The 27,044-nt window shown below is 46.0% G+C and overlaps 1 protein-coding gene across 11 annotated transcripts in view; it reads right to left on the reverse strand.

Annotated features, from left to right (window-relative positions):
• BLTP1 (bridge-like lipid transfer protein family member 1) overlaps window positions 1-27,044 on the reverse strand; it is a 2,946,455-nt gene that overhangs the window by 1,936,609 nt on the left and 982,802 nt on the right. The gene's annotated exons all lie outside the window — the stretch shown is intronic.

A 27,044-nucleotide genomic window follows, 5' to 3' on the forward strand; every position in this document is an offset into this window, starting at 1 on the left:
GGTTCAAGATCCAGACAACAATAGAAGGAAGAAAGTAGAGCAGGATTGGAGCCAATGGAAGTCCATGGTGAACCGCAGTAAGCGGGTAGGTGGCCCTCTAAAATCAGATGACCCCAGAATCCGGGAGACTCCTGGAGGGAAATCTGAAGAATATACCAGGTCACAGAGAGTCAGTGTCAAGTAGTTACAGTTCACATCCTGGAAGAAACCGTTTTGGAGACGGCAGGAGAACCTGGTAAGAACAGGATATTTCTTACAGGGCAGGGCTCGATATTTCTTACAGGTACCCAGGGACTTGAACCTCAGACCAGCAAAGAACTAGATAGAGGAAAAGAAGAAGAATGTATCTTTCCACATAGCTAACCCATCAGCCGGGAGCAGAGACAATGATGAAGGCGGCACCAGTAAGATCCAGGAACCCAAGCAAGCGACTCTGTGAGGCTCGAGGGGCAAGATGGGGCAATCAGCCAACGAGGAATTGCCCTACAACACTTGGGGAGTGACCCAGGCTGGCCCAAGACTGAGCTGAAGCACAGTAACGGAAACCAACTGCTCTACTGGGTGACAGAGGCTTCCTACTTCAAAGGGCTAGGGTCCAAGAGGATTTTTTGGGAAAGCATTATTGCAATGGCACAGGAATGGTCCCAGCAGGAGGAACAGCACAGAAAGGATGTCCAGCATCAACAAGAAACCAGAGCCAAGACAAAGGAGATGGGGCTAAGGCCATTATGACGAAACCTGGTCCTAGAAAATCAGCAGTCCATCTTTGTGTCAAATCACCTAGCAATTCTGGTACAAATCCACTGATCTGAGGAATGCACACTGTCTCCTCCTTGATACATGCACATTCACTCTTGTGCTGGCCCAAGACAGTCCTCCAATTACACGCTTGGCGGACAAACAGGTTTTGGCAGCCAGCCAATAAAGCTGGCCCTAAAAACCACAAAATGCACATGTCCACCCACAAAGGATGTGAACTGGGGCGTTCGTGTCACAAGAGTGTTAGTGGAGTGTTTCTTGTGGCCGGAGATCCGGACGGATTTATTGCAGGACTGTGTCTTTCATAAACTTGGCTGGAGTTCCGATCTCTGATTGATTTGTCAACCTTGGAGAAGCGGAGGAGGGGACTCAGAAATCGTTTTGTTGCACTAATCGCTTTGGACCGGCACCTCCTACAAAACAGACGCCTGCGCATTAGCGTGCACTTTCGTGCCACGAGAGTGTCAGTGTAGTTTCTTGTGTGGCTGGATATCCTGACAGATTTATTGCTGGCACTGTCTCTTTCATAAAATTGGCTGGAGCTCCGATCTCCGATTCATTGGTCAACCTTGGAGAAGAAGAAGAGGGGACTCAGAGAATCGCTATGCTGCCCTTATCGCTTTGGACCTTCACCTCCTACAAAACAGACATGTGAGAGTGTCAGTGGAGTGTCTCGTGGCGAGTGCTTGAGTGGTCCGCAAAGTGAAACCTACGGCCAGAAAAGGTAAGAGCTTTTAAGTATACCAAAGAAACGGTGATGACTCTGCCCAGTGCAAGTATGGTCTCTGTAGCGAGATGGTAATGGCAAGAAAAAAGCGAAAGAGCCTGGAAAAAACTGCTGCATCACATGAACAATCACAAAGCATCATAAAAGATTGGTCTGCAAAAATTGGGGAATTACAACCGGAAATTACTGTCTATTTAAACATCAAGGCAAAGAAGGGGCCCGATCTTGATCTGCAGACTTGCTCACTTGAAACCCCTGATACAGCCCTGACACCAACAATAGACAATAACCGTTCATTGCTAAATATAGTCATTGATCTCAAACGTGCATCTCTGGGTGGGGATCAAAACCTGACCGTAGCTGAGAAAAGGGAACATGTAATCGGATTATCAGCAACACCAGAATTGAGTGCGCTCTTCTCATCATCCTCCTCCGAGATGCTGGACAGAGAGCAAGATGATAGTGAAAGTGACGACGATGAGAAAAGCAGGGACAAATACGCCCCGGTGGGAATTGAAAACTTTGTGCAGCAGGTATTAAAGTCCCATACAAAAAAAGTTGATGCTCTCACGACAGCGATTATAGACATCAAAAAGGAGCAGGGTGGCATTAAGCAATTAATGACCAGTGCAGCTGAGGCTCTACGGTTAGACTATCACCTACCTTTGAATAAGATATTAGGCAGCTTGGAAAAGACTGACAAAACCCAGACGGTAGTTGTGACCGAGCAGGGCCAGGACAAACGTCTGGGGCACAAACTGGAAACATCCACTCTTTCCCAAAGACAAATAAGGCCTCCCTGTTAGGGAGAATTCTCTGTTTAGGCCGAATTTCCTAACCTAGTGAGTCCCCCAGCAGCTTTGCTGGATTTTTTGGGGTTTCTTTTTTTTCTCCTGCCAAGAGTGAGACTCTTTTACCCTCACTCTTGGGCATGATTTGAGTGTGTTTCTTTGACTCTAGATGTGTTTAATGGGCTATGGGGTCTTTTACCCCATAGGGCTTCATGTGTTTTTGTGATGTTTGTTACACAGCACCCTCAGTGCAGTAACACAGGGGTGTCATAGTGACCCCCCCAGTATAGACTCCGTACCCTGGGACTGACTGTCTCCCAGGGCATGTAAAGTCACCATTCTGAACAGAACCAATACAAACCATTATATTGTGGACGTACTGGCTGGGGCAATTCAATTGCCCCGGGGTATGTTAGTCGAGGGGGCACGTCTCCGTCCCCCCTGATCGAGTTTTGGCTGGTGGCAGTGGATACTACTTTTTATATTCAACTGCAAATATTTCTCTATGGGATTTTCCCATTGTTCGAGGCTACTATCTTCATTCATTTAATTACAATAGCCCCGAACATACCGCCGGTTTATTTAATTAATATTAATTCTCCGGTTGGTATGTTGTGCCAAAACTCAGTTCTAAAATGGCGTTTGTGTTCTCTTCTGTGACTCCAACCCAAGTCGAGCCCTTTGTTCCACTTTTTGGCAGGCTTCTCCACAGAAGCCCTCCAAAGAGGTGCCACTCGGTCTGGGGTACTTAGGAGGGGTGGAGGGCGATTTAGGCACCCTGGACTGAGTTGCCTAGGCAACTGAAGTCGCACTCCGTCCTAATTGGCCCAAGTGGTGAGCCGGCTGGCTCACCACTTAGCATGTTTGAGTGACAGCTAGGCTGAATGAATGGGGGTTTTCTGCACAAAAGCAGGGCTTTGGGGCCTGGAACTTCAGAAGTCGCCACAGGACCTAAGAATCCGACGAGGGAGAAGCTGAGCCAACCTGCCACGACGACACCACTGGTGGAGCCCTGCTGGACCGTCTCACCACTTTTCCCAACGACAGAGGAGATCTCCCGCCGGAGAGTCTTCTTCCTTTGACTGGTGGGGATAACCAGTTTCACCGTCTTTTCGCCTTCCCAACGTATCTCGTGGCCGCCTTGCCTGTGCCAAGCACCCCGGCAACCGGGATACCACGTTTTACCACGACCGCGAATTAAAGGGTACTACCCTTAACCGGAAAACTCTGTGGCTGGTTTCTTCCCTGGCAGTGCAACGACCTTCATCTTTCCTCCAAGTCGGGATCTTCTCTTCCCCTGGACGACGACGAGACTTGCTACCACTGCCAGGAACAACTGCCACCGCTGGAGGATCCTTCCCACTTAAGGTACTGTGTCCCGCCTGGCTTCCCTTGCCACTGACTGTAAGGGGTAGATTTAGCCCCCGGCTTTCGAACCTGGGTTAGCCTGGGACACCCTGGCTAAACTTTTCTGAGCCTCTTAACTCTTTTCGAACTCTCTGCAAGACTTTCTAAGCCTAGTGTAACTGTGTGATCTTGGGCGCATTTGTGCTCTGCTCTCTCTAAGAGTGGGCCCAGCCTATGGACTTTGGCTCACAAGTGACTTTTGTTCTTCTGCCTTGCTAATAGTGTTCCTAAATCTAAGAGTGGTGTAACTTTCCCTATTCTGTCTTTTTCCCTCCCTTTTTCATAAACTTATTGGAGTGCCATCTATAGTTAAGCGCTAACCTCTGTATGAAAATAAGTGGTGTTAACTAAGACTTATCTGATAAGGAATAAGGGTTGTATATATTATAATAGTAACTATGCTTAGAGTATTTTACAATAAGAGTGCTGGAGTGTTTCAAACCGTGTGTTTTTAAATAAATAATTATATACTTTGATACCAAAGCTCTGGTCAGTGTTTGTTTGTATTATTGTATCTGAGTGCCTATTGTGTATACTTTGCATACTGCCTAACTCTTCTTGAGGGAAGTCTGACTGCTCAGCCACAGCTACCAGGTAAATCTGGGTGGTACAGACCGCTACCAAGTGGGTTTACTGCTAACACCTGTAGTCCTAAATCTTTTGCAGTGTTCCCTAAGGGAACTGCACAGGTTTCTGCCTAACACTCCCCTTCGTCTAAATCGGCAGATGATTGGGACTTTGAGGAACTGCACATCCCCTCGCAAATAAAACCTGAAATGGCAGAAAAAGATCAGGCCCCTTAGGCAGCCGCCTTAATGGCAAGCTGCTGTAAAAATCAACAGGAGGTGGCCACAGAAAAGCAATCTCGACCAACGAGAGGTGCAGTTGATAAATCTGAAGACCAAGATGAAATGTCACTGCCAGCGAACTACAAAAACACTTGTGATCAATCATCAAGCGGATGATACCTGCCGGCAAACCACATTACAGGGCCCCATGGATAAATGGGTGAAACCACCCTACCATGCGTCACCGACGGAAAAGTAAAATCCGGGAAATGATGCAGACTACAGTGCCCTTTCATGTTATTCTGAAGCACCCAGAAATACAGCAACCAGCAGTAGGACTCTTAAGAAAAATCTATTAGAGACTAAGCAAAAGGAGCCAGCAGGTCTACAACCCACTATTCCATATGGAAAAAAATGCCCTGAGGGGTTAAATGACCTTGGTAAATGGGTCATATTGGAAGAGATCTACCCCACCAACGCTAGCCCATTTTTAAACCGCACCTGCATTCTTGCTCTGTTTAAAGGAATTATGCCCCGGAGAGTAATTACTTCAACAGACATCTTAGGTACTGATCTTCCTAAAGTAGGGTCTGATAAAAACTGGGCTTTAATAACATTTTCGACTCACCTAATGGTTGCCCTGTTGAAAGCACAGGTGGGCATTCTGGAAGATTTGGGCTTTTCGCTCAGGATTTGCCGTAAACAGAGACAACAAATACAGTCGGCACATTTTCTACAAAATACCATGGCCCTAAGGGTGAGCACAAACATACCGACGGTGGAACGTGCTGTGCTAAGAGCACTGACCAATATAAAAGGACAGCAATTGGAGGCGCGCTCAAATGTGGAATATTGGGCTCCTGAGCACGTTCAGAGAGGAGTAAACTGACTGCCCTCTTTTGTGACTCCAATGGCTTGCCTCTCACAAGGGGTTTCAGGTCCTTTCTCTCAGTCCCATAGTGTTAACTACACTAATAAAAACGGATCTCTTTGTTATTCAGGAAACATGGTTGATAAAAACTCTTAACATTGATGGATACTCATTAGTACAAAAGTATGCCATGCCCTCACCTCGAGGAAGAGCTAGTGGAGGGGTGGTGATAGGGGCTAGAGTTAATTACACACTTGAGCCTTTCACATCACACGCCTCTTACTTTTTTAAAATATATTTATTAAGTATTTTGGTTTTACAGAACATAAACCTTTTACCAGAGTATCAAACAAAGCTTTAGAAGAAAGAAAAATGTAATTAAAACAAAAATACAACCATGAATATTTCCACTATTGTCCAATAGACCAGTTCGAATGGATTTGAATTCATTAAAATCTGAGGTCCATTGTCGTATTCTTTGTCCAGTTTACATCTCGAAAGTCTTTGGTTTGTCGTTTTCAATCCTACTAAAGATCACTTTCAAGAACTTGACTAATGCCAAGGTCACAGAAATCCACCAATCTTCCGCCGTCATTGAAATCGTATTTGTTGATCTCTCCACCCAGGATGTTAGTTCTTGCCACTCTTGTGGCTGGGCAGAATAGTGTCAAATGTTTCAAGGTTTCTTTCAATTCATTTGTCTGACACAGTCTACACGACATGTCGAAACCACTGATCCCAGCTCTTGGTTTCAAAATGTCTTTTGTTGGAAACAGGTTTAAATGAAAACGCATGAACTGGGCTCTGAAATAACGATTGGGGAACCTCAGCAAGTATTTTGGGAAGGTGTTTAATCTCCTTGCCTCCCGTAGGGTTTTTTTACATATAGTTTATAGGACTGTCTCTTGCCGAGTGTTGATCCGGTCTAGCAAATATAGTTTCCAATGTTCTTTCAATGTTTTCCCCTATCGCTTTCTTTCTTTAACACCGAAAAGCCTCCCGAAGGGCTTGGCGATATACATTTGCGATACAAGGTGAGGGATTTCCACACCACCATTGTGTACAATGATGTTAAGCCGAGTTCTTTCATTTTTCTTGACCCTTCTTAATTTTTTTTGAAGATGTAAACATCCTTTTGTTGCACTTTATTGTTATGACCGGGTGTTTCTTCGTTCTGTGCCCCAGGCTTCAGGATTTGGCAGCTGGTCGGTTTCTCCTGAGGTCTCCCAGTACCTTCATCACATGATAGAGAGCTTTTGGGTCTGTCAACTAATATCTGATGCACTATCCTGGTTCCTGTGTATTTGTAGTCTTCCCTGGGCTTAATATACTATGGTCGAGGTTTCTGCCAGATCGATTGATTTCCGGCCTGCTTGCGAAAGACTGATCTCTCTTATTGGTTTCCGGGGGCGATGACAATTTGACATGTAGAGTGCAGGTGCCATCTGCCTCATCAGTCAGACGCTCTAGTATGGTATGCAGAAGGTTAGACAGCCGAGCTGTTGTCTAAATTGTTTTGAATAGTAGTGATAAATCCTTCCACAAACACCATTTTAGCATGCAACATTGCCATGGTAGCAGTTTGGTCCTTTAGTTGGTCGCCTATATTCTCAAAGTTTCATGAAAGGCGTCCTGGTGGAGGATTGAGCCGTAATTGAGTAGGCGTCCATTCCCTGTTGGGAAGGGAGATTAACAGCTGTTCGGTCTGGAGTGCACTGTGGTGGTCACATAGGCTCAGTCATAGTAGCGCAGTCCACAGTACTTGGTGAAAGAATACCGGTTTCGTCACTAGCCAATGCAGTCCTTAATCTTTTGGAAGATCCTCTAGGCCTAGTGCTACTTATCCCACTTTTAGCCATATTCTCCTTTTCCTGCCAAGATGAATTACCAAGAAGCTGCATATTTGGTTTGTCTTGCACAGGTGTCCTCTGGTCGAGCAATGCTAACTCAGCTGCCCATGCTTACAAAAAATCCTTTGTCCTGTTAAAGGAACCTTGACCTATATCAGGCTCAGCCACCCCAATAATGAGTGCTTGTTTAGTCATTCCTATTGCCTTAGGGTGTGCCAGTGTGGTTTTATTGCCTTCATTGGATCTTTGGAGGGGACAACTCCCAGATCAATAGAGATAGTACTCTCTAGGAGACCTTGATCTGAGACCTCTCCCTGTATGCTCCTAGAATGGGCCAGCTGTTCTTGATGATTGCTCCCTGGTGTTTTTCTGTAACAAAAACACTGGCTAGCTAATATGCTTGTGGTCGACAAGCCTGTCGGTTTCCAAATATTCTTTGCTGGTTGGGAGCAGGAGTTTTTTCTTTGCTGCACTCTGCCCCGGTCTTCCCGTTGCCTTCTGACTGAATAATGGTTGTGAAGGTTTGCATAAGCATTTGAAAGTTTTTGTCGATAAAGATCTGTTGGTGGGGTCCCTCTGGGCTTGACATTTAGTAAGTGCTGAACCAGGTTCGGCAGCGTTAGGGCCTCTGTTTGATGAATTGAATAGGTAGATAGTGGGGGGGAGTGACTGTTCAGACCTACCTTCATTCGGGTTGATCGACTCGTCCCCTCCCTCCGAGTGGGGTTTTAGGCTTTCCTCTGCAATATCTTGAGCAGTGTTGGGAGCAGGTTTACTCTCCTGGTTTGGCCTTGATACTTCAGAGGTAGGGAGGTGCTCCATGCCAAGTATAGTTGTCACTTGAGAGTGGGGTTGAAGGTGAGAGCCCTTTGTCCCAGCTGGATTGGCCCGTGTTGTCAGTAATTGAACAACCCCCCTCTGTGAAATCGCATGACATTCTAAAACGTTCATTGTGACCGGGTTCAGAGTGGTCACAACGCAGTAGTTCATACTGCTGTGGCTGGTGTTGTTGGGATTAGTCAGTAGGGCAGGTGTTGTAGGGGAGCCTAATGCCCGTTGACTCTCAATCAAGAGTGCTGTGTTCGCTCCTATGCACACTTGAACGTCAAACAGGCAAGCAGACTCACCCCCATCACTGACTTACTGGTATGCAGCGTAATCCCCACCTCTCCTACTGGGAGATGCATTCACCTCAGAGCTAGCCAACGGCTGTTTCCACGTACTGTCCGAACGCTCTGTGACGATCAAAGAAAATCAAAGACACGTCTCTTTAGGTCTACAGTCTTCATTTGCCTCGTGCCCATTCATGGCTGTAAATCATTTCACTGTTACTGGACTTTTCCTGACACAGACTGCAGAGAATGCTACAACTCTGAACGCTCTGTGTTGCGGCTCGCTTTTTGTGTGCTGGCTCCTTCTCCTCGACTAGCACAGCAAACAGACTGCTCTCAGGACTTCCTGCAGAGACTGCTACAACTCTGCCTCTTTCTCCTTATGCTTTGTGTGCCAAGTTTTCACCCTCCTGTGGATCTAAAACTTTGATTATCAATGTTTACGATGCCCTCCACGGGGGCTCACACAAAAGCCATTCTAAAGAAAAATCAGAGAAATCATAGTGGAATGGTATGACAAGTATTCTAAATATCCTATTATGCTAGCTGGTGATTTAAATATAAAAGACATACACCGGACGGACTGGTGGGGTGGCTCCAGTGTCTGCTGTTGGGAGTCCGTTTTTGAAGTTGCATGACTTGGTCTTGCTTCCGGTGGCCATGCTAAACTCTGGAGCTCCCCGTTATACGTGGACAGGTGGCATAAAATCACCTATTGATTATGTGGCGGTGAACCCTGTAATAAAGTCCCTATTTGGTCCAGTAATTAGCACACCAGGCTCTCTTAGCGACCACTCCACACTGACATGGTCAATGGATTTGGTAAAGTCCACTTGTCGCAAACTGCCACATCCCAACTATGAAATCAATGGGGATGGAAATCGTATCAGATGGTCCATGGGTAGAATATAAGTCCCCAATAGTCGCCTACAGGCTAAACAGCACCAGAAGGGGGGGGGTGGCCTTAGGAACGGATTTGGGATATGGAGGCGCTAGTCAGACACCATAAGAATTGTCCCCAAATGCTAAATAAGAACCCCTTTGGAAAAAGTGGATATACTAAACTGGCCCCACTCGATGCGGTTATACATAAACAAAAGAACAAGTTACTTACCAACTGTAATGTTCTTTCGATTGGATGTTCCTCCCACGTATTCCTCATCTTAGATATATCCTTACCTTTAAGTTTCGCCTCGAAAAAATGTTCCTCTTTCCAGCAGAGGGCGCTCCACTCGAGGCGGCGACGCCGATGTCCCTCGGCGGCCTCTTTCGGGTGATGTCATCCGTAGTATAATTGCCTCGAACGAGCCCGTTGGCTTCAGTTCTGTTTTTTCGTGTATCAGAGCCCATGTATTATAAACAAAGGCGTGCCTCTTATTAACCCAAGCCCTAAAAGAATTTAGAGTGTAAACCACGTAAACTGTACTGCGGGGTAGGATGGGAGGGTCGATGAGGAATACGTGGGAGGAACATCCAATCGAAAGAACGTTACAGTTGGTAAGTAACTTGTTCTTCGAATGGATTGTGTCCTCCCACGTATTCCTCATCTTAGATAGACTCCCAAAGCAGTTTTCTATTGGAGGCGGGAGTACAGGTGTCTTTTTAGTCTTGTACCGAATGTAGTACAGATTTGGCTAATAGACCTCCCTGAGAGGTAGTTGAGTCCAAAGCATAATGTTTGATGAAAGTATGCATGGATGACCATGTGGCTGCTGCACAAATGTCTTGTACAGGGACGCCCCTCTTAAGTGCTGTTGAAGTTGCTATGCCCCTATTTGAATGAGCACTTAAACCATTAGGGGTATCTTTTCCAGCTAGCCTATAACACTCTATTATGGCTAAGATTATCCATCTTGATAATGTTTGTTTGGTTACAGATAGTCCTAATTTACGACCAGTGTATCTCACAAATAGTTGTTCACACTGATGTATTTTTGATAATCTTGAGATGTAAAAACTAAGAGCCCTTCTGGGATCTAGCCTATGCAGTCTTTCCTCTTCCTTACTTGTGTGAGGAGGAGGGTAGAACACAGGTAGAATTATTTTCTGTGACAGATGAAAATCAAACTATTTTTGTTAGAAAAGAGGGTTTGACTCGAAGGACAACTGTCTTTATGAAAGATGGTGTGAGGAGGACCACTCGAAAGTGCCTGCAACTCACTTACTCTGCGGGCTGATGTCAGTGGAATTAGAAGTATAGTTTTTAACGTAAGAAGCCTTAACAGGCAAGAATGTAAAGGCTCAAAGGGTGCACATGTCAAAAATGTAAGTACCAAATTTAAATCCCACACAGGAACTTGAAAAGGTATTGGTGGAAAAACATTGTTTAAACCTTTTACAAATTGTATTATTAAAGGTATCTTAAAATAAGATTTTTCTTCTGAAGAGCGCTTGAAGATAGATAGCGCTGCTACGTATCCTTATATTGTCTTAACTTGGAGCCCCAGATTAGCTAAATGTAACAAGAAAGATAATACCATTGGAATATCATATTCAAAGGGATCCACATTCTTATCCCTGCACCAGTTACTGAACTTGTTCAGACAACGGTACAAAGATTTTGTTGCTGGCTTTCTGGCCGAAAGCAAAATCTCCATATCATCATCCGGAAGGTCCCAATCCTTGTATCTCAACCTCTCAGAAGTCATGCGTGAAGGTTGAGTGTGTTGACCTCTGGATGGAGAACGTGACCTCCCTCTTGCGAGAGAAGATCCTCTCTTTTCAGAAGACATATTGGAGGGCAGATGGACATGTCGAGAAGGTCCGGGTACCACGTTCTCCTGGCCCAATCCGGGACATTTAGGATAATGGTTTTCCTGAACTTTCTCAAACTCCTGATTACCAGAGGGATCATAGGGACTGGAGGAAATGCATATAGAAAAGGAAACTCCCACTCCACTACGAATGAGTCTCCTAGAGCTCCTCTGGGGGGAAATTCCCTTGAGCAGTACAGTTCGCACTTCCTGTTGACAATGGTCGCGAACAGATCCACTTGAGGGGTTCCCCAGAGGGTGAAGATCTCTTGAAGGACTTCCTGAGCTAGTGCCCACTCATGGGAGACTGAGCTCTGCCTGCTCAGAGCGTCTGCCGCTGTGTTTTTCTCTCCTGCTAGGTGAATGGCAGATAGAGAGATCCCTTCTTGTATTGCCCAGAACCAGAGCTGCATTGTCTCTCTGCACAGTGGCAGTGACCATACTCCTCCTCTCCTGTTGAGGTAGTACATGGCCACTGTGTTGTTCGTTATTATCAAGACATTCTTTCCCCGTACAGAGGGCAGGAAGGCCTTCAGAGCTAGTCTGATCACCCTCAGATCTAATAGGTTGATGTGTAGTCTGGACTCCGATGGAGACCAACGACTGCTGATTGTCAACTTGTTGGTGTGAGCTCCCCACCCCGTGAGTGAGGCGTCCGTTACTACTGTTATCTCCGGCCATGGTTGCCAAAAAGATTCTCCCTTGAGGATATGTTTCTTGCAAGCCCACCATTGTAGATCCTGTGCTTCCCTAGTTGGAACTTGTAAAAGATCTTTCATTTCCCCTGAAAATAGGGACCATTGAGTCCTGAGGGCCCATTGAAGGGATCTCATCCTCAATCTGGCTTCTGGCACCAGAAAATGAGGCCGAGCAACCTGAGAAAATCGAAGGCCGGTAGATACTGGGCATTCTGGAATTTTGTCACCATCTGCAGAATGTGGTGAGCTCTCTCTTCGGGAGGCGAGGCATTGTCCGAACAAGTATCCAAGACTGCTCCTATAAACTGGAGCTTCTGTGATGGTATCATGTTTGACTTTTAAATTCAGAGAAAACCCTAGTTTGTGAAGGAAGTGGCAAGTCTTGGATAGATGATCCTGGGCTTGTTCTGGAGAACGTGCCCTGATCACCCAATCGTGGGTGATTCTGAGGTTTCTTTAGAAAGGGAAGGCAGTAACCTTGGGATACTGTTTCCAGTGCCCAACCATCTGAAGTAATGCCTCGCGATTCTTTCAGATGCTGTGAGATCCTGCCTCCCACTGGGGTCTTGTGAGTCAAAACCTCAGAGTGGTTTTGCGGCAGCTCTGGCAGCGGCTGAAGGAACAGATGCTGCTGCCGGGACAGATCTAGCACCTCTTCCTCGCACCCGAGGAAATTTACTTTGCCCTCTTTGACTGGCCTGTCCCCTTCCTTTCCCAATTGAGGAATAATAACGAAAAGGACGACCCCTCCAGGAAGATGAGCCTGTGTAGGGGCGTTGCTGAGGTTGTCTTATAGCGGCACTGTGTGACTTTGCCGCTGCCTTGGAGGTCTGCAGCTTCTCCAAACTTTCATCCGCCTTGCTGCCAAACAACCTCAAGGCGTCAAATGGCATAATAAGAAGTCTAGATTGAACATCTGGTGCGAAACCCGACTTCCTTAGCCACACAAATCTGCATAGCACTGCGCTAGACGCCATGGACCTGCTGATACTGTCAGCAGTGTCCAAACCTGCTTGAAGGCATTCTCCCGAAGCCTCCTTACCATCCTTAATTATGGACAGGAAACCATCACGTTCCTCTCCTTCCAGGATGTGCTGAGCTGCCGCTGACATGCAGTCCCACAGAGTATAATTGAATCTAGCCAGCGTACAAGATACATGGGTGGACTTTAGAGCCATGCTCCCTGATGTAAACACCTTTTACGACCATGTATCTATCTTCTTGTCATCCCTATCAGGGGGAATTGTTGTCATGATCTCTGCTTCCAAAAGATCAGGACTTGCCCGACTCCCTTGGAAGCAGACCCATAACCCCGGTTCCGAGTGCCAGCCAGTCCCAATTGGGACCTTTTGGACCCTGTCCTGGCGCCAGTGGCACCAGGCTCATAAAGATGCCCAGTCCCAGCGCTGGAAGCGCCGGGCTCATAATGCTTGGGTGGACTTAACTGCAGCAGACCATGCTGCTTACTTACCTGCCAGTTGAACCCCTGATCCTCTTCTGTTTGGGACTACTTTTCCTGTTGGGTGGGGCAGGAGCCACTCCCTAGGTTCAGAACACTGGAACTCTTCTGGAAAGCAGGAACTCTTTTCTTACCTAGGCGTGGCTGTGGAAGGAGACACCTAAGCACTACAGGAGGCTATTTAAACCACACCCGATGGATGAATCTTGCTTTGCGTTATTCTGCATTCTCTGCAGCAGAAGGCTCATTGTGTCTTCTGCTTCTGATCCTGGGCCTAAGGGAACAAAGGCTTACCATCCTGGAATCCAGTCTTGAGCAGCACCTGTAAAGACAAAGAAAGAACAGGTTAGCACTACGGTCTTCAGTGGCAGCGCATCTCTTACCTGGTCCATCGGCTGTCACCAACGCCTCGCGCTGCATTCCGGCATCTGAAAGACAAAGGCTTACCTACTCTTTGCATGCTCCGGAGGTCTTCGCACTGCATTCCGGCATCTGAAAGACAAAAGCTTACCAGCTCTTCGCACGCTCCGGAGGCCTTCGGCGCTGCATCCCGCATCTGAAAGACAAAAGAAGGTGCGTTTAAAGACATTGGGCAACTTTATTACTCACGTGCCATTACTCCTTCCCACGCCGAATCCAGTGGGTATTCCAGCACCCTTCAGCTTCTCTAAAGCTCCGAACTTGTACCTGCAAGATAAAAGGGACAGTTAGTGCGCATCGTGAAGCAGGCTACAAGCGCTTACTTACGTGCTTCCAGGCGCTTCTATTCCTCACGCGGGTTCGATCCTCAACTCTCATCAGCCCACCATCCGCCATCGCCGGAACCCTGCAAAACAAGAGATATCATTACAAAAGACTTTTAAGACATTTGAAGTGCCCAGAACTTACCGTTCGTGCAGTTAATGACGGACAGCAGTCCTCTGAGGTCAAGAGGCCAGCACCCTTATCCAGTGAAGAAACTGGTTACGGCACCCTGCCCCGAGGCAGATGGAGAGCTCGGCGTTCACTTACCTAAGACATCTTACTCTTCGAGTCAGACATACAGTGCACAGAGGTCCAGCCCAAAGAGCCAACCGTGTGTTACACATCACCTTTGAAGATACGGCATTCACCCAATCAAGACCGCGCCTCTGCGGGAATCAGGTGAGCGTTACAGAACGCAAAGCCTACCGCTAAACTCCCACCCAGGCGCTATGGAAACCTCGGATACCGACCAGCTAGCCCAGTTACTTGGGGAACTAAGATCAGAAGTGCATGCAGCCAGTCAGGAAACGAATGCTCTAAGAAGGGAACTGATTATTTCCAAGGAGCGAACAGACGATCTCGCTAGACAATTGCTACAGTCACAAGCCGGACAAACTCCATTACCCGCATCAGGGGCAAATCTTCCTTTAACATCCTCTACGAACCCAGTGCAGATCAACCTACCTGGGAATGTACCTCTGGCTCCGCCCGAACGATTTTCTGGTGACCCAAAGAGGTTTGCAGTATTTATTAATCAGTGCCGGTTGCACTTCTTATGCCGGCCAGCAGCCTTTCCAACTGATCAAGCTAAGGTAGCTTTCGTGCTTTCGTACCTTAGTGGCAATGCGGCAGACTGGTCGATCCCTCTAGTTAATCAAGATGATCCGGTTCTCCATGATTTTCAAGCTTTTCAGCTCAGTATGGAAAAACTGTTTGCAAGACATTCACAGGGGCAGGCCTTGGACAATGAGCTCCTTTCATTGCGACAGGGTAATGAAGACCTTTTGGCTTATATTGCGTCTTTCAACAGACTGATAGTGGAAACTCGATGGCCTGAGGACAAAAGGATTACGCTGTTTTACAGAGGTCTACGTGGAGAGCTCAAAGATGTGTTAGCCCAAGTAGTGAATCCCCCGCAAGACTGTTCGGACTATATTGACTTAGTCGTTCAAATTGACCACAGACTGCAGAACAGGAAGGCCGATCGTTCCAAGTTTGATGCTCGAGTATTTTCCAAACCACCAACTCCTACCAAAGGAGTAGACTCCGGGGAACCCATGCAAATAGGGGGCCTGAAAGGACCACTAACACAAAAGGAGCGGGAAAGGAGAAAACAGCTGCAATTATGCCTCTTTTGCGGAAACTCGGGGCACTTTCTTCGAGACTGTCCGGTGAAACCAGCCAAGAAGGCAGTAGGAGCTGCAGTTACCAGGGTCACAAACTCTGAGCAGGGAAACGACCTCGCCCGACAAGAATAGAGGTCCTCTTGCCGAGCATTAAAACCAGTTCTGTGACCTCGCATTTCGTTATAACTATGGTCCTCATTAGCCCTGAACATCCGGATCGTTTACATGCGATTGAAGCTTACGTCGACAGCGGTGCCATCGGCAATTATGTGGATCATGAAATGGTTTTGAGGATGAATCTGACTCTTTGTCCAAAGGCTGTAAAGGACGCCATTACTACGGTGGATGGTACGGAGATAGCCTCCAGACCAGTAACGCATACCACCCAAGAAGTGACGCTAGTAAGTCAAGATGGACACCATGAGAAGATCGTGTTCGATGTGATCAAGGCCCCTCAGTTCCAGATTATTCTAGGAATTCCTTGGTTAGAGAAGCATAATCCTCAGATCGATTGGCGAGCAAGAACGGTTCAGTTTCCAGAATGTGTCTCTACTTGTCACCCTCGACCTGGCAGCAATTTCCTCGGAGGCTCTCCAGTTACCTCCGGAATACCTAGAATTCCAAGATGTTTTCCAGAAGGATCAGGCTAACTCTCTACCTCCTCATAGGTCTTATGACTGCCAGATAGACCCGATACCTGGATCTACTCCTCCTTGTAGTAGAATTTATGCCCTCACCGAGCCTGAGAATCTTCACCTCCGACAATACCTGGATCAATACCTAGCAAATGGGTTTATTCGTCCTTCCAAGTCCCCTGCTTCCTCAGCTTTGTTCTTCGTTCCAAAAAAAGAAGGGGACCTTAGAACTTGTATAGATTATCGCACCCTGAACCAGATCACCGTTAAGAATAGATATCCGTTACCTTTGATCCCTGAACTGCTGGACCAAGTCAGAAAAGCATGCATATATACAAAGCTGGATCTTCGAGGAGCCTACCACTTGGTACGAGTAAAAGAGGGCGATGAATGGAAGACGGCCTTCCGCACCAAGTATGGGCTATTTGAATATCAGGTCATGCCCTTCGGACTTTGCAATGCCCCGGCCGCCTTTCAATATTTTATGAACGATGTCCTCAGAGAGCTCATATCTGTTGTTTACATTGACGACATCCTCGTTTATTCTTCATCGGAAACTGAACATCGGAAACACGTGAAAATGGTCCTCGAGAGATTGCGTCAACACAAACTTTTCGCTAAGTTGGAAAAATGTGTTTTCAACGTGACTGAAGTTGAATTCTTGGGATTCATATTATCACCTAGCGGAGTGCGTATGGATTCAAAGAAGGTCGATGCAATTCTCAAATGGCCATCGCCATCCTCCGTAAAAGGTGTTCAAAGCATGTTAGGCTTTGCTAACTTTTACCTCAGGTTTATCCCCGAATTCTCTCGAATAGTCCAGCCCATCACCGCCTTGTTAAAGAAAAACAAACGTTTTGAATGGTCTACCGAGGCGGAACAAGCTTTCCAGAATTTGAAGACTAGATTTATCTCTGCACCGATCTTAAAACATCCTCGCCCAGAACTCCCCTACATCGTTGAAACTGATGCTTCGAGCCTTGCCATGGGGGCAGTTCTATCACAAAAGGACCCAGTAACCAATCAGTTGCATCCCGTGGCATTCTGGTCCCGTAAATTCTCGCCTCCTGAAATCAATTACACTATTACTGATAAGGAACTTCTAGCTATCAAGTCCGCCTTTAAGGCTTGGCGGCATTATCTTCTGGGGGCCCGACACACCGTTACTGTGATTACAGATCACCGAAACCTGCAATATTTGAAAACCGCAAAAGTTCAATCCTCTAGGCAACTCCGTTGGGCACTATTCTTTGCTGAGTTTGACTTCATAATTACCTATCGACCTGGTACAAAAAACGGTAAAGCTGATGCCCTTTCTCGGATGGGAGTAGAAGAACATTTGATCAATCCTAAACCTGTACCTATCATTCCCGAACAAAGAATTCTAGGTGTAATCGCCACACAATCCATAGAGGAAGTTAAGGATAAAGCCAGGCTACTGGTAACTCCAGCAGACATACAGAATTGGCATCTGCAGGGAAAGGACTTTACGGTGAAGGACAACCTATTATATTTCCAAGAACGGTTATACCTGCCCAGCACAGATTTACAGAAAAAGGTAATCTCTTGTTATCACGATTCTTTAATGGAAGGACATCCCGGTATGACCAAGACCTCGGAAAAGATCAAGTGCTACTTCTGGTGGCCGTCTTGGAAAAAAGATATCAGAGACCTTATAATGTCCTGTGGAGTATGCGCCCAAAACAAGAGTCAAAAGGAAAAACCAGCCAGCCTCTTACGCCCTATTGACATCCCGCCTCGCCCTTGGCATACGCTTTCTATGGACTTCATCACCGATCTACCTCCATGCTCCGGATACAATACGATCCTAGTAATCGTGGACCTATTCTCCAAGATGGCGCATTTCATTCCACTCAAAGGCTTACCAACAGCAGCAACTCTGGCCCGAGAATTTCTCGAAAACATCGTCCGACTGCACGGTTTTCCTTCAGTTCTAATTTCGGATCGAGGTAGTCAATTTATTTCTCATTTTTGGCGAAGTTGCTGTCGGTCGGCTCAAATTGATGTGAGACTTTCGACCAGCCACCACCCTCAAACCGACGGACAAACCGAGAGGACCAATCAAACTCTGGAACAGTATTTGCGCTGCATGCTACAACAAACTGAAAAAACTTGGAAAGATATCCTTTGGATAGCCGAATATGCCTACAATAACTCTGTCCACTCGGGAACTGGGAAGACCCCGTTTTTTCTTTTATACGGTAGTCACCCTCGAACCTCGGAGTTGGATCCACTCCAAGATCTTGGAACACCAGCAGTAGACCACCTGCATTCTACAATCACCCAAGCCTTTAAGGAAGCCGCTTCTCACCTTCAAAGGGCTAAAGAACAACACAAGAAAGGAGCAGACCAACATCGGAAGGAAGCCCCCCAATATCAAGTAGGAGATCAAGTCTGGTTATCCACCAAATATCTACCTCTAAAAGGACCACGCACATTCAACCCAAGATACCTTGGTCCCTATTCCATCACTACCATAGTAAATCCAGTAGCGGTCAAGTTGGACTTGCCCCCTCACATGAAGATACATCCGGTCTTCCACGTCTCTCTATTAAAACCCGTGCAACCTCAAACCCGACTAACTACATCTCCAAAACCTATTCTAGTTGATGGAGAACTCTAGTTTGAAGTCAAAAGCATCCTGGATTCCAAGATCTCCAAATCTAAACTATTTTACCTGATTGACTGGAAAGGCTACGTTCCCCAAGAAAGATCCTGGGAACCTGCAGAATATGTCCACGCGCCTCGTCTAATCAAAAGATTTCATCGAACATTTCCTAACAAGCCCAAACCCCCGGAGAAGCCCGGTTTGGGAGGGGCCTTGAGGGGGGGGGGTGCTGTCATGATCTCTGCTTCCAAAAGATCAGGACTTGCCCGACTCCCTTGGAAGCAGACCCATAACCCCGGTTCCGAGTGCCAGCCAGTCCCAATTGGGACCTTTTGGACCCTGTCCTGGCGCCAGTGGCACCAGGCTCATAAAGATGCCCAGTCCCAGCGCTGGAAGCGCCGGGCTCATAATGCTTGGGTGGACTTACCTGCAGCAGACCATGCTGCTTACTTACCTGCCAGTTGAACCCCTGATCCTCTTCTGTTTGGGACTACTTTTCCTGTTGGGTGGGGCAGAAGAGTTCCAGGTTCAGAACACTGGAACTCTTCTGGAAAGCAGGAACTCGGGAACTCTTTTCTTACCTAGGCGTGGCTGTGGAAGGAGACACCTAAGCACTACAGGAGGCTATTTAAACTACACCCGATGGATGAATCTTGCTTTGCGTTATTCTGCATTCTCTGCAGCATAACGCTCATCGTGTCTTCTGCTTCTGATCCTGGGCCTAAGGGAACAAAGGCTTACCATCCTGGAATCCAGTCTTCAGCAGCACCTGTAAAGACAAAGAAAGAACAGGTTAGCACTACGGTCTTCAGTGGCAGCGCATCTCTTACCTGGTCCATCGGCTGTCACCAACGCCTCGCGCTGCATTCCGGCATCTGAAAGACAAAGGCTTACCTACTCTTCGCATGCTCCGGAGGTCTTCGCACTGCATTCCGGCATCTGAAAGACAAAAGCTTACCAGCTCTTCGCACGCTCCGGAGGCCTTCGGCGCTGCATCCCGCATCTGAAAGACAAAAGAAGGTGCGTTTAAAGACATTGGGCAACTTTATTACTCACGTGCCATTACTCCTTCCCACGCCGAATCCAGTGGGTATTCCAGCACCCTTCAGCTTCTCTAAAGCTCCGAACTTGTACCTGCAAGATAAAAGGGACAGTTAGTGCGCATCGTGAAGCAGGCTACAAGCGCTTACTTACGTGCTTCCAGGCGCTTCTATTCCTCACGCGGGTTCGATCCTCAACTCTCATCAGCCCACCATCCGCCATCGCCGGAACCCTGCAAAACAAGAGATATCATTACAAAAGACTTTTAAGACATTTGAAGTGCCCAGAACTTACCGTTCGTGCAGTTAACAACGGACAGCACTCCTCTGAGGTCAAGAGGCCAGCACCCTTATCCAGTGAAGAAACTGGTTACGGCACCCTGCCCCGAGGCAGATGGAGAGCTCGGCGTTCACTTACCTAAGACATCTTACTCTTCGAGTCAGACATACAGTGCACAGAGGTCCAGCCCAAAGAGCCAACCGTGTGTTACACATCACCTTTGAAGATACTGCATTCACCCAGTCAAGACCGGCGCCTCTGCGGGAATCAGGTGAGCGTTACAATTGTAGGGTATGCAGCATTTTTTGTTGATGTGGCTGCCTGCACTACCAGACTCTCAGGAGAAGGATGCTTACTCAAATACTCTGGATCAGAGTTACAAGGTCTGTATTTTGCCACATATTTTTTATTCACTGGTGGAATAGATTCCCGTCTTTCCCAAGCAGCAATTACTCTCCTTTGCAGGGCAATATGAAAGGGAAGTATTGGATCTGGTTGAGGACCTCCCGACAAAATATCTGTCATATCATCATCCTGATATACAGGTGAATTCCTACCCCATCTCATAAACTCTGTTACTTTATTTATAAGTTTTCTGTAACCCAAATCAGCATGTTCTGCTGGATCTGGTCTTTCAAATTCGTATTCAGGGGACGTATCTAGTCCACTTTCAGACTGTAAACATTCATACAAGTCCTGCATTTTTGATTGACGATTGATTAATTCCTCTGGAACTTCTCTTGTACCATATTTTACTCCTGCTGATGAAACTTCAGGTTCATCTTCTTCTTCATCCTTCTCATTTTCTAGGGCATTTCTCCATATAAAGCTGACATAGTTTGGAAAAAATCATGTCTGCTTTCTGGGTGAAATACTTTCTCAGGAATAGGTTTCTACCCTGTAATTGGTGTCGACGTCCACAGAAGCGTCGATGTTGTGGCCGTTACCTTCGATGTTATCGAGGTATTCATCGATGTTTTCGAAGGCACTATGAATGCCATCGAAGGAATCTTCGAGGCAGTCGATGTTGTCGAAGGAGCCTTCGAAATACTCAACACCATCGAAGAAGTCTTTGAGGTTGTCGATAAAGCACTCAAGATTTTTTTCTGCTGGGTCGTCAACCCTTTATACTAGACAGCCTTCGACAGAGGCTTCCAAGATGTTTTTGTCGAGGTCTTTAAAAACATATCAACGTCTAGAGTCTTTTTCTTATGGTCTGTCTTTTTAGGTGTCTGGGAAGAGTCCCTAGAAGACACCCTCGACAATTTCTTGTCAGATTTTCTAGTTTTAGACCTTCCTCTGTCACTTCTTTTGTGAATGGAGGCATGACATTCAAAAGACATTTTTGAGGGGGTCTGGGCCGCGTTCTCAAAATTCTTTATCATCGACTCTCTAAATGCTTCCCACTTTCTAGGGGAGTCATGTTTAGTTGGACAAGTAATAACTTCCTCCGAAGTCGAGGAAGAAGAAGAAGAAGAGGGAGAGGGAGAGGGAGATCGGTGTCGTCTCTTCTTTGCCTTTTTGGACAAAGAAGAAGAGGACTTCCTTGATCTATTCCTCGATCTGGATTTTTTATGACGTTTTGCCAAAAACTCAGCCGAGTCTTTCTTCCCTCTCGAAGAAAACTTTGAGGATTCCTCCCGCACCGCTAGTTTACCTCGTCTTTCTTTCAAGGCCTCATGGGTCATAAATTGGCCCCGAGGCACCAGAGACAGTTACGGTGAGGGTCGGTCAGTGACATTTTTCTTCCGCACCTTAGACATTTCTTAAACCCCGTTTTCGGAGTAGACTGGTTCGAAGAAGACGACATAATTCGCTGTGACTGAAGCGTCGTTTTATTTTGATCCGAAGCGTACGGTAAATCGGAACTGAAGCCAACGGGCGCGCTCGAGGCAATTATATACAGATGACGTCGTCACTCGAAGGAGCCCGCCTAGGGACATCAACGTCGCTGCCTCGAGTGGAGCGCCCTCTGCTTGAGAGAGGAAACATTTTCCAAGGCAAAACCTAAAGGTAAGGATATATCTAAGATGAGGAGTAAGTGGGAGGACACAATCCATTCGAAAATTGAATTACTTAAAGATAGAGCAGCAATTCACAATAACCCTTGGCAAAACAACACTCAAAAAGCAAGAAGCCTAAAGCAACTTTCCACCCACTATAAAAATATGGTGAAACAACAAATGCTCACTGGCCAGTGTAAATTGGCTGTTTTCACCCTACTGAAAACTCATGACAGCCGTAAGTTCTGGTCTTGCTTCAACAATCATCATAAAGCCCTGTGCCCTAACGATTTAAACCCAGTGACAGATGGATTGGGCAGTGCATTTACAAGAACTATGTATAGATAGAAAGCTGGGAGCAGAAAGCATGGCCAGATGTATCCCGCAGAATCCTGGTTTGGCAATTAATATAGACTAAATAGAAAATATCATTAAAAGTTCAAAAGCCTCAAGGGCACCAGGCCCGGATGGCATACCTTGCTCAAAGCAAACTCTAAACTATGGGCAAGAATACTAACAAATCTATATAGTGCGATTGAAGCAACTGGCAAATATCCAGACAGCTGGCTATGCTCGATCTTAGTCCCGGTGTTCAAAAAAGGTGACAGATCTGATGTTGCCAGTTATCGATTACTGGCCATGCATGACGTTAGTAAAAAAAAATATTCGCAACTATATTGATAAAACATCTTTCTAGATCGGTGAAAGAAAAGGGGCATCTGAAAACCTTCCAGACAGGATTCAGGAAATCGTACAGCACTATCAGCAATATATGTGCTCTGCATCTTCTTATGGCTCAGTCCCAGGAGGGGAAAAAGAATCACTTATATTGTTGCTTTGTCGATTTCAGCAGAGCTTTTGACTTGGTTGATCGACCACAGCTCTGGAATAAACTTGAGAGCTGGGGGATAGCTGATCAATTGTTATACTTTATCAACATGCTTGATGTTAACACCCAGGAGTCAGTTTGCTTGAGCCAGCAAGGTACCCTAAGCAAAAATGTTCCCACAAACCGGGGTTTAAAGCACAGGTGTGTTTTAGCATCCCTGCTCTACAACTTATTTGCCGCTGACATGAACATCGCCCTCAGCTGAGCACATACATTTCCTCCAAAAATCAACATATTGGCAGTGCCGAGTATGACTTATGCAGACAACAAAATTATATTTAATACCACCTCGATCGGTTTGCAAAGATTGCTGGTTGTTCTAGCCCAATATGCAAAGGACAACCATATGGTGATTAATGAAGCAGTATAAATATTTGGGGTTCTCAAAGCGTAAACCATCCAACACATACCAGGGCAATATACACACGCCTACAATCTGTCACAAATGGCTGGCAGTAAAACACTATATAGCCATCCACAGTGGCTAGAACACAGAGGGCATGGTAGAAATATACCGAGCATGTATAATACCAAGTATACTGTACAGTCTAGCGGTACACAGCCACTAAAACAGGTAGACTGCCTGGACCAAATTGAGGGAAAAATTCTACAAACTATCATAACTGTTCCCTCGTCAGTTCCAGTGGAAGGCTTGAGACTGGAGTATGGCCTGGTATCATTGAAATCTATTTGGTATCTAAGAATAACCTTGCTCTATTGTAAATTGATGTCCCCATATGTGAATACCAATCCCTTGAAGACCCTGGGATTGGTTGAAAATGGGTTTGTGAAGGAGATGAGGCAGACTGCAGTTACATATTTAGACACTCTCTACTTACCAGTTCTGCTGTGGTGGAGTCAACTTAAAAGCAACAGTCGAAGACACGGGATGGAATAAAGAAGGTTGAACCCCTTGCATAAAATAAAGATATCATGAATATTTGCACCAGGCCTTTGAGCCAGATGCACTCGGGCCCTATTTGAAAAAGCTTTGTTCACGGAACCTGAAGTGTTTCATCCTATGCCTTTAATTGAATATTTTACACACAGCTGAATATATCAGGGCTTGGCAGAGGATACCAGTGGAGGAGCGCACTTGTCGATTGTGCTCCAAGCATTTGGAAAACAGCCATCTATTAAATGCCTATACCGCCTCAGGCCTTTGTATTGGAAGGACTATGACGCTTGCATTGAGTCGGAGCAATTTTGGAGTTCTCTGATTGGCACTGAATCGATAGTGAGAACTGCTGCAGCCCATCACATATGGAGGGAGGCAATGAGACAAATTGAGGAGAAATACATTTTGGAGTAATGGCGATCTGTACAAGTGCACCCCATATTAATCAAATTTTACTTGTTTGTTTGTTTAATTCACTTATAATGCGCACCAGACCCGAGGGTAAGAGGGCGCTGCAGTACAGGATATGCAAAGCTTAGGGTACATAGTTACATAATTACACATAATGCTAATAATATATACAGGCCGTAGCAGCAATACAGTAAATTATATACAGGATAATATACAGGTTACAGGTAATATATCAGCAGGGTGGTGGGGGGGAAAGGAGGTACTGGCTAGTTGATTGATTGCTTCAAATGGATGATGTAACTGGATCTGAATTTAAGGTAGGAAGGATCTCTCTTCACGTATAGTGTGGGGCAGTGAGTTCCATACTTGGACCGCCCGGACGGGGAAGCTGGCGCCTCCGGCCTTGGTCAATTTGAATCTTGGAATGATAAGTGTGTTGGCATTGGAGGATCCTGAGGATCTGGAGGATCTTCTTTCTACAAATCTATCAGTTAGATAGGGAGGAGCCGCATTGTTCAGGGCTTTGTGTGTGAGGGAGGCAACTTTCAGTAGGATTTTGTCTTGGGTCAACAGCCAGTTGTTATTACGCCTCATCTTAGAAATATGTGATCGTCTAGAGAAACCAAGAGCTGCTCTCAAGGCATTATTTTGTAGAATTTGTATTCTCTGTGGGATATATTTGTTACCCCCGATATATAAGGCATTGCAGTAATCGAGTTTAGATAGAATGAGAGCTCTAGCTAGAATCATGCAATTGTCGTCTGAGATAAAGTGTTTACCTGCTCTGATGAGCTTGCATGTGTAAGCTGTGGCTGAGGCCAGTGACTTCACCGGTTTGTTGAAGGAGAGGGTAGCATCTAGATGGAGACCTAGAGTCTCCACTTCCTTGGCTACCTTAATAGTATGCCCGTCGAGCTAGAAGGCATTGTAGTCCTGGCCTAGTTTTTTGAGATTAGAATGTGTGCCCAGAATGATGAACTCTGTTTTGTCATCAATCAGGCATAGACCGTGAGTTGCCATCCATGCCTGGATGATGAGATACACCCCATTTACCAAGGCCAAATCCTTGTTGTAATCCCCTGAAAGTGGGAGGAGGCTCTGGGTATCATCTGCATAGTTAGTGCAGGTGATACCAAGAAGGTCCAGATCATCAAAAAGGGGCTTAGTAAATATTTTGTATAGTGTTGGAGATACGCAGGAGCCCTGGGGAACGCCGCACAGAATGGGGATCGGGTCTGCTGCATCTGAGGAGGAGAACACCCTCATGGTCTTTTCGCTGAGGAAGGATTCAACCCATATTATGGCTTCTTTAGAGAAGTGTGCAGCAGAGTTTAGGTGGTTACAGAGGACTTTGTGATCTACAAGGTCAAATGCGGCTGAGAGATCCAAGAGTAAGAGGAGGGCTGTTTGGCCTTTGTCTCTTAGCTCATCAATTTACGCTTTCAAATCGATGAGAGCGGTATCGGTTCCATGTTGAGGACGGAAGACAGACTGCCTTGCTCCTAGGAGCTTGTGGTATTATAGGAATTTTTGGATTTGGGTCTATGCAATCTTGTCCAGGATTTTTAACAGGAAGAGGACTGTTGTAATGAGGTGGTAGTTAGTAGGGATGAGGGGGTCTAGGGATTGTTTTTTTAGCAATGGCAGTACCCATGATTGTTTCAGGTTCAACGGCACAGTGCCTGAGGTGAATGAGGCATTTACAAGTTTAGCTATGAAGGGGGAAAGTTCTCTAGCGGCATCTTTTATAAGTTGTGCAGGGCACAAGTCGGCTTGGCAGTTGGAAGGATTAAGAGAGAGGATGACTTTCTCCACCTCCCGGATAGATGTTTTTGCAAATCTGAATTGGATAGTTGTGTTTTGCTCCATAGAGGGTGGGTTGGTGTTATATATTGCCAGTTGATTAAGTGCTGCTTTCTTATCCACTATTTTCTTTTGGAGCATTCTAACTTTGTTGGCCAGTGCTTGTTGTATCTTTGTGCACCAGACTTTGTCTTGTGTGCATATATCTGGAATGGGAGTAGGCGACTCTAATTCCTTTAGGATGGAAAACAGCTCCCTCATACTTGAGTTGGCTGTAGAGATAAGTTTATTATATGAGTTGCATTTGGCCAGGATAATTTCCTTCTTGTATTGTGACGAGATTTCTATAAGTTTGTTTTTATGTTCTTCTGATGAAGTCTCCAAGTGGATTTGCAACTTCTTTTAAGTTGACAGAGATCTTTCAGTTCAGGGGTGAACCATTTATTAAGGTGGGCTTTAGGTTTGCTTGGTCTAAGTTTTAGATGGGCTATGTTATCAAGAGTGGTTCGTATAATTTTGTTATACTCTTCAACAAGCATCTCTGGGTCTAGATGTTCATCGAGTTGGTTTAGGGTGGGTAGAATAGCAGGAATTACTTTATCCTTAGTGATACTTTTTTCCTGGTAGGGCATGAGGGGGCCATATTGGCTGCAGGAGGGACTGGCCTAGTGGTGGATAAATCATAGGTTACCAAGTAGTGGTCCGTCCGTAATTGTGGGGAGATGGAGGTAATGGAGGCGGAGTAGTTGTAGTCTGCTAACCAATCGAGCGTTCTCCCTCTATTATGGTCCTCATTATGGGTAGGTTCCACAATTTTTTGGGTTAGTCCTAATTCAGTGAGGGAATTAGCCACATTGAAGGCATGTTTGTCTGATGGGTCATTATAACCTAGATTAAAGTCTCCAAGAATGAGTAGTTGTGTGGGGGTTTTGAGATTAGTAGATAATAGACAGTTGATGCCTTCTTCGAATGTACCCACCGGGCTGGGGGGCCCATAAATAAGGTAGATGGTCAGGGACTGGGAGTTGTGAAGTGGGAGTTTGAGAGCGCACACTTCTCTTTTTATTAACCTTTAACTTGGGAATGTAATATTTAAATGAAATAATGCTGTAATAAATGTGCTTAAGGTTTGTACTAACAAAATGCACAAT

Source organism: Ambystoma mexicanum, chromosome 6q (assembly GCF_040938575.1).
Source record: "Ambystoma mexicanum isolate Mex_15411 chromosome 6q, UKY_AmexF1_1, whole genome shotgun sequence".
In the NCBI taxonomy this organism is placed as follows: domain Eukaryota; kingdom Metazoa; phylum Chordata; class Amphibia; order Caudata; family Ambystomatidae; genus Ambystoma; species Ambystoma mexicanum.